Below are 8,009 nucleotides of genomic sequence, written 5' to 3'. Positions count from 1 at the left end.
AAAAAATGTAGGGTTGAAAATTCAACAATTTGGTCGAAATATAATTTTTTTGTTGAAAGTTCAACTGTTTTGTGAAAAATTCGTCTTCTTGACCAGAAAATTCAACAGTTTGTTTGAAAATTCAATTTTGTTGTTGAAATTTCGACTATTTTTGCACTATTTACATGAAAATTAACTTTACTGATGAAATTCAAAATTTACAGGGTTGAAAATTCAACAATTTAGTAGAAAATTCAACTATTTGTTTGGAAATTCATTTTTTTTTTAATTAGAATTTTTTCAAATATGTTTTTCTGAATTATTCATCAATTAAAATTTACCTATTTGATTTTTTGTTAGAAAGTTATAATTTTTAATCTGTAAATTTAACTATTCAGTTAAAAAGTTGTTTATATTGCTCAAACTTTTTTTTGGGTTAGAAAATACTTTTTTATTATAAAATTCAACTTTTTAAAATGAAAATTAACTTTACTGATGAAATTAAAAAATTTAGGGTTGAAAATTCAACAATTTTGTCAGAAATTAAATTTTTGTTTTTGAAATATTGTTAAAAATTTATTTTTTGGGTGAATTGATTGAAAATTAAATTTACTGATGAAATTCAAAAAATTTAGGGTTGAAAATTCAACTGTTTTGTAGACAATTCATCTTTGAATTGAAAAATTCAACAATATGTTGGCAAATTAAATGTTTTTTTGTTGATAATTTAATATTTTTGTGAAAAATTCAACTATTTGTTTGAAAATTGAATTTTGTTAAATTTCGACTATTTTTTGAAAAGTTTGTTTTTTTTAAAGGAAATTATTATAGATTTTTTTTATTTTTAATGAGAATGTACCTTCTGATTTTTTGTTAAAAGTGATCGCTTTTAAACTAAAAATTTCACTTCGATTAAAAATTTGTTTATATTGCTAAAAATGTATTTTATGGGCTAAATACTAAATTTTTACTGTAAAATTTAACTATTCGATTAAAAATTTATTTGTGGAAACTTCGACTGTTTTTTAAAACATTCGTTTTTCTAAGCAGGAAATTATTATTATTTTTTTGATAAAAATGTCCTTTTTCGATTTTTTATTAAAAGTGATGATTTTTAGACTAAAAATTTATTTTTTAGGTTAAAAACTAATTTTTTTACTGTAAAATTCGAAATTTTGATCGAAAATTGAACTATTTGGTCGAGAATTAAATGTTTCTTTCTTGACAAATTCAACTGTCTTGTGAAAAATTCATCTTCTTGGCCAGAAAATTCAATAATTTAGTAGAAAATTCAATTATTTCTTTGAAAATTGAATTTTGTTGTTGAAATTTCAAATATTTTCTTTGAAAAAGCGCTTTTCTAAACAGGAAATTATTGTTATTTTCCATAAAAATTTACCTCTTCGATTTTTGATTTAAGTGATCGTTGCTAGACTAAAAAATTAACTATTTGATTGAAAATCGAACTATACGGTCAAAACTTTACTTAAATTGCTAAAAATTTATTTTTTAACTGTTTTGTAGAAAATTCGTGTTTGGACTCAAAAATCCAACTATTTGATAGAAAATTCAATTATATGGTCGAAAAATAATTTTTTGTTGTTAAAAATTCAACTGTTTTGTAGAAAAATGTATTTTTTCTTACCATAAAATTCAATAATTTGGTTTAGATTTCAAAAGTTTGGTTGTAAATTTAACTATTTGGTCGAAAATTTAACTCTTTTTCTTGAAAATTCAACTGTTTTGGAGAAAAATTCATCTTTCCTGACCAGAAAATTCAACATTTTTTAGAAAATTTAACTGTTTGTTTGAAAAATAATTTTTTTTCTTGAAAATTCGATTCGAAATTTATTTATATTGTTAAACAACTATTTTTTAACTGTCTTGTAGAAAATTCAAATATTTGGTCGATATTTCAATGTTTTTTGGTAAAAATTCATCTATTTGTTTGAAGATGCCATTTTTTTGTTTGTTGAAAATTCGACTGTTTTTAAACTATTTATAATTTAATTATTTGGTTGAAAATTCCACTATTTGTTTAAAAATTGTTTTATATTTTTAAAGATTTATTTTTTAACCGTTTTGTCGAAAATTCATCTTTGGATTTGAAAATTCAATAATTTACTAAAAAATTCAAATGTTTGGTCAAAAATTCAATTTTTGATTTTAAAAATTAATATTTTAGCATTAGAAATTCATCTGATTCAACGTTTTGTTGAAAATTAAAATTTTTGGTTTGAAAATTCAACTCTTTTGTGAAAAATTTGTCTTCTTGGCCAGAACATTCAACAATTTGGTAGAAAATTCAATTATTTGTTTGAAAGTTCATTTTTTCTGAATTCAAATAGTTTTTTAAAGAAATTTGTTTTTCTAAATTGAAACTTATTGTTTTTAAATTAAAATTACCCTATTCCATTTTGTATTAAAAATTATCTTTTTTAGACTAAAAATTTAACTATTTCTTTGAAAATTTAATTTTTATTGTTGAAAGTTCGACTAATTTAAAAAAAATTTGTTTTTCTAAATTGAAAATTATTATTTTACAATGAAAATTTACCTATTTAATTTTTTGTTACAAAGTCGTAATTTTTACTCTAAAAATTTAAATATTGGGGTGAAAATTCGTCTTTTATCGGTAAAAAATAAATTTGTTGTTGAAAATGCAGGTCTTTTGATCGAAAAATAATCATCTATTTTGGTTGATTCAGTTGTTTTTTATTGAAAAATAATATTTTCAAATTAAAAATTAACTATAGCCTGTTGGATTCAAAATTCCTCTTTTTTTGTTTAAAATTGATTTCTTAAAAATTCATTTTTTCTATTGAAAATTCATACTTTAAGTAAAAAAAAATTGTTCTTAATAAAAATATATTTTACCATTTTTGGTTGAAATTTCATTTCTTAGTTTTGAAATTTATGTATTTGGTTGAGATTTTTTTTTGGTTTAAGAATCAATTTTTTTACATTAGAATTTAACTATATGATTGAAAAATTTACTTTTTTTTGCATCGACAATGTAATTTTTTGAAAATTCTTCTTTTTCGGGAAAAAAAAAATATCTTTTTTGTTGCAAATTCAAATATTTGGTTGGAAATGTATATATTTTGTCAAAAATTCCTCTTTTATGGTTAAAAAAAATGATTTTCTTTTTTGAAAATGTAACAGTTTGGTTAAAAATTTATTTATTATGTTCAGAATTCGTATTTTTTTAGTAGAAAATGGTTGAAAGTTTCTCGTTTTGATTAAAAATTCAATTGTTTTGTAGAAATATCGTGTTTTTAGCTTGACAATTCCACTATTTGGTTCAAAAACAACATAAATTTTATTGAAAATTCGTCTTTTATAATAGGAAATTAATATTCATGGTTGAAAATTCTTTATTTTTGATGAAATTCTTTATTTTTGTGACGACCCCTAAATAAATTCACGAAAAAACTTTATTTAACTAAAATTACTTTTTATACGGCGTTGGGGAAAGTGGGCAAAATTACGGATCCTAACAAATGGAAATAAGTGGCCTTAAATACTTTATGTGCGTGATATATAAATTTTAAACTTGTTTTTTTTTAAATCTCGGGGGGGGGGGGCGACTGCCCCAATCACCCATTTCTGAATCCGCCCCTGCTGACCAGAGTTCTACTATTTTGTTCAAAGTGGTTGTCTAGTTTCGTTACATTATTATCTATATTTTTTTAATGTTAATTTTATTTGAAATCGAACCTTCGAAAATAATATTGTAAGCAGAAAATCAGCTAATTTGACGAAAAATTGTATTTTATTGTTCATCGATGCGAATCCTCGACTAGAGACATTAGTTATTTATAAATTATTAGGGGAGAGTCGTCCTAAGTCGGCACATTAAAAGTTTTTGTTAAAAAAAAAATAAACCGGTTTTAATCTCGAAAAACTATATTTTCGCTATTTTTTAAAAATCGTCCTAAGTCGGCACAGTAAGATTTTTTGTTGGAACGAGAGAATAAACAGGTTTTAATGGTACTTTAATGTCAAAAAAGTCGATTTTTTCTATTTTTCATAATCGTCCTATGTCGGCACAATAAGAGTTTTTGTTGAAATCGGAGAATAAACCAGGTTTAATGGCGCTCTAATGCCGAAAAAATCGACTTTTGATATTTTTCAAAATCGTACTGAGTCGCCACAGTAAGAGTTTTTGTTAAAAACGAAGAATAAACCGGTTTCAATGTCGAAAAAAGTATATTTTCTCTATTTTTTAAAAATCGTCCTAAGTCGGCACAATAAGAGTTTTTGTTAAAATCAGAGAATAAACCAGGTTTAATGGAAACTTTAATGTCGAAAATATCGATTTTTTCTATTTTTCAAATCGTCCTGAGTCGGCACAGTAAGAGTTTTTACTGAAATTAGAGAATAAACAGGGTGTAATGATACTTTAATGCCGAAAAAGTCGATTTTTTCTATTTTTAAAATTGTCCTAAGTCGGCACAGTAAGAGTTTTTATTGAAATCAGATAATAAACAGGGTTTAATGGTGCTTTAATGTCCAAAAAGTCTATTTTTTTCAAAAACGTCCTAAGTCGGCACAATAAGTTTTTGGGAAGAATATTTTTAAAAGGAATCAGCGAAAAGCCGATTCAAGACGCCTGTTTGGTGCCGACTCAGGACTACGAATATTTACACATTTCATGCTAATATGCCCACGAAACAAATCCAAATGGAAAATCTGTGACTTAGCACAAAGTGCCGACTTAGGACGGCTCACTCCTACGTCCATAACTCATAATAAAAATCGCATCACATCACTGTTGAATCGATGTGACAACAAAGGTTTACGTCTAAGCTAAAAAATAAATCATTCGTGATAGTTATTACCTGTTGAATTTATAATTAATGATTGTGTAATATATTTTTTTTGTTTCTTTCATTGCATCGACTGATTGTTAGTCTTAATTTAAAAGAGAACGAAGATGAGGAGCTCTGACTAGATTAAAAACTGTAGTAGAAATATATTACGATAGTCGAAAAAAAAGCTATTTTTGAAATACAAAGACATATCAGACAATAGGATTTTTTTAATTATTTAAAAAATAGTCCTGCTGATTAATCAATTTTGTATATAATCCTGAGAATGAGAAGATAGCGAAATATTATATTGTGATATAAATAACATTTTGTAAAATATAGTACGATTATAAAATATTTGTGGAATGAGTGTAATTTATAAAAATGCAAACCTTTCTCGATCGCTGTTTCTTTCGGTAAAGTTTCGGGACCGATTTTTTCCAAAAGGGCCTTTTGTTTGTTCTTTTTAGTGTCCACTATATATTCCACGTAAATCCTATTTGTTTTTAATAATGTAGTGTGAGTTTCTTTGATAGAATCCAATGTTTCCGTTATGGAATCTGAAGGGGGAATATAGAATTTAAATATAAATAATAAATAATTTTTCAATATATTATAAAAAAGATTGAAATCAAATTAAATTTTAGTGCAGTCAAAAATATATTTTGGTTTTCGTTTTACTATAAACTATAAGGCATTTTTTCGTTTTAAAATTGTTCTAAAACGAAATAAAATAGTATAGATTGTTTTTTAAGGACAAACGAAACTGATATTTCAGGACATAATATTATTATATTTATTTATTAATATTTAATTTCATTATGATATTAAAAGTTCGACAATTTTGTTTAAAATTATTCTTTTTTGCTTCAAAATTAGTTTTTGGGGTTGAAAATTAAACTATTCTGGTAAAAAACTAAACTATTTCTGAAAATGAACGTCTTTTTTTTTTTTAAATCATTATTGGTACAAGTTGAAAATTGAAATATTTAGTTGTAAATTCAATTTTTATGCTCGAAATTCATATTTTCAATTTGAAAATTCAACTATTTTATAGAAAATGTGTCCTTTTGATTTTTAAATTTAACAATTTAGCATAAAATTAAACTATTTGCTTAAAAATTAACGTTTTTCGTAATTCATATTTTTTCATTTAAAAAATTCATTTTTTTAGAAAATTAATTTTTTCCGTTGAAAATTCTTTTTTTTTGTCGTCGAAAATCCAATCGTTCTTGTTGAAAATTCAATTTCTTTGTAAAAAAAATTCATCTTCCTGGCCAGAAAATTCCACTATTTGTTTGAAAATTAAATTTTTTTGTTCAAAATTCGACTGTTTTTTTAACTATTTGGTTGAAAATTCAACTTTTTACTTTTTAACTGTTTATATATTGTCTTGTAGAAAATTCAACAATTTGGTTTAAAGTTCAATGTTTCCAATTTTGTTTTTTTTAATTGAACCATTTGTTTAAAAATTTATTTTTCTTGTTGAAAAATCGACTGTTTTTTTAACTATTTATAATTTAACTATTCGGTTAAAAATTTATATTTTTAAAGAATTATTTTTCAACTGTTTTGTAGAAAATTCATCTTTGGATTTGAAAATTCGAATATTTGATGGAAAATTCAATTTTTGTTTCTAAAAATTCATATTTTCGCCTTAGAAATTCAACTGATTCAACGGCTTGTTGAAAATTCGGTCGAAAATTTATTTATATTCAATGTTTTTTGGTAAAAATTCATCTATTTGTTTGAAAGTTCAACAATTTAGTAGAAAATGTAACTATTTCGTCGAAAATTCAATCCTTCTTGTTTGAAATTCAATTGTTTTTTTTTTTTTTAGAAAAATCCATCTTCCTAATCAGAAAGTTTAACTATTTGTTTGAAAATAAAATTTTTTATTCAGAATTCGACTGTTTTTTTTGTTTTTTTAACTATTTGGTTGAAAATTTCACTATTCGGCGTAAAAGTTTATTTACATTGTAAAAACTTTACTTCTTTTAAATTGTGTTTAACTGTCCTGTAATTTAACTATTTGGTTTATAATTTTAATATTTGGTTAAAAACTTCTTTATATTTTTAAAGAATTGTTTGTTAACTGTTTTGTAAAAAATTCAGCTTAGAATTTCAAAATTTTTGTTGTTAAAAATTCATATTTTCGCATTAAAAATTCAAATAATTCAACGTTTTGTTCAAAATTCATTTTTGGGTTTGGAAATTCGGTCAAGAATTTATTTATATGGTTAAAAAATAATTTTTTAACTGTCTTGTAGAAAATTCAAATATTTTGTCGAAAGTTCAATGTTTTTTTGTAAAAATTCCACTATTCAGTTAAAAATTAATTAATATTGTTAAAGATTTATTCTTTGGGTAAAAAACTAATTTTTTTACTGTAAAATTTAACTATTTGATTGAAAATTAACTTTATTGATAAAATTTCGAATTTTAAGGATGAAAATTCAACTGTTTCGTAGAAAATTTATCTTTGGACTTGAAAATTGAACAATTTTGTTAGAAAAATCAATTATTTGGTCGAAAATTTAATTTTTTTGTTGAAAATTCTGGATGTCGGGTTGAGAAATCAATTTTTTGTTGTTTAAAAACCCAACAATTTGGTTAAAAATTCAATAATCTACTCAAACATTCAATTTCTTGTTGAAATGTCATAATTTAGGGTTGAAAATTCAAATATTTTGTAGAAAATTCATCTTTGGATTTTAAAATTCAAAAATTTGGTCGAGATTTAAATGTTTAGAAATTCAACAAATTCAACGTTTTGTTGAAAATTCATATTTGTGGGTTGAAAATGCATTTTTCTGAAAAATTTGTCTTCTGGATCAGAACATACAACAATTTGGAAGAAAAATTTAATTATTTATTTAAAAAATCCTTTTTTTTAAATTCAACTGTTTGTAAAGATATTTTTTTTCTGAATTTAAAATTATTGGTTTTAATGACAATTTCCCTATTGCATTTTGTATTAAAAATGACCGGTTTTACACTAAAATTTTAACTATTTAGTTGAAAATTCAACTATTCGTTTAAAAATGTATTTATATTGTTAAAAGTTTATTGTTTGGGTTAAAAAGTAATTGTTTTTATGGTAAAATTCAACTATTTGATTTAAATTAAATTGAAAATTTAACAGTTTGGTAGCAAATTCAATTATTTTATGGAAAATTCCATTTTTATATGAAAAAACTTCCTTGATTGAAAATC

General features: G+C 23.2%; 1 protein-coding gene across 2 annotated transcripts in view; it reads right to left on the bottom strand.

Moving 5' to 3' along the window:
• LOC117168883 overlaps positions 1-5,299 on the bottom strand; it is a 62,662-nt gene extending 57,363 nt beyond the window's left edge. For both annotated transcript variants that reach the window (XM_033354781.1, XM_033354780.1), the window contains exon 1: positions 5,186-5,299. The gene's annotated coding sequence lies outside the window, so the exon portion shown is untranslated. The remainder of the gene's footprint in view (positions 1-5,185) is intronic.
• Positions 5,300-8,009: the final 2,710 nt, after the last annotated feature.

This window comes from Belonocnema kinseyi, chromosome 3 (genome assembly GCF_010883055.1).
Source record: "Belonocnema kinseyi isolate 2016_QV_RU_SX_M_011 chromosome 3, B_treatae_v1, whole genome shotgun sequence".
NCBI classification, from domain to species: domain Eukaryota; kingdom Metazoa; phylum Arthropoda; class Insecta; order Hymenoptera; family Cynipidae; genus Belonocnema; species Belonocnema kinseyi.
The sequence above is the reverse complement of the archived record's forward strand: the minus strand, read 5'-3'. Positions and strand labels throughout refer to the sequence as shown.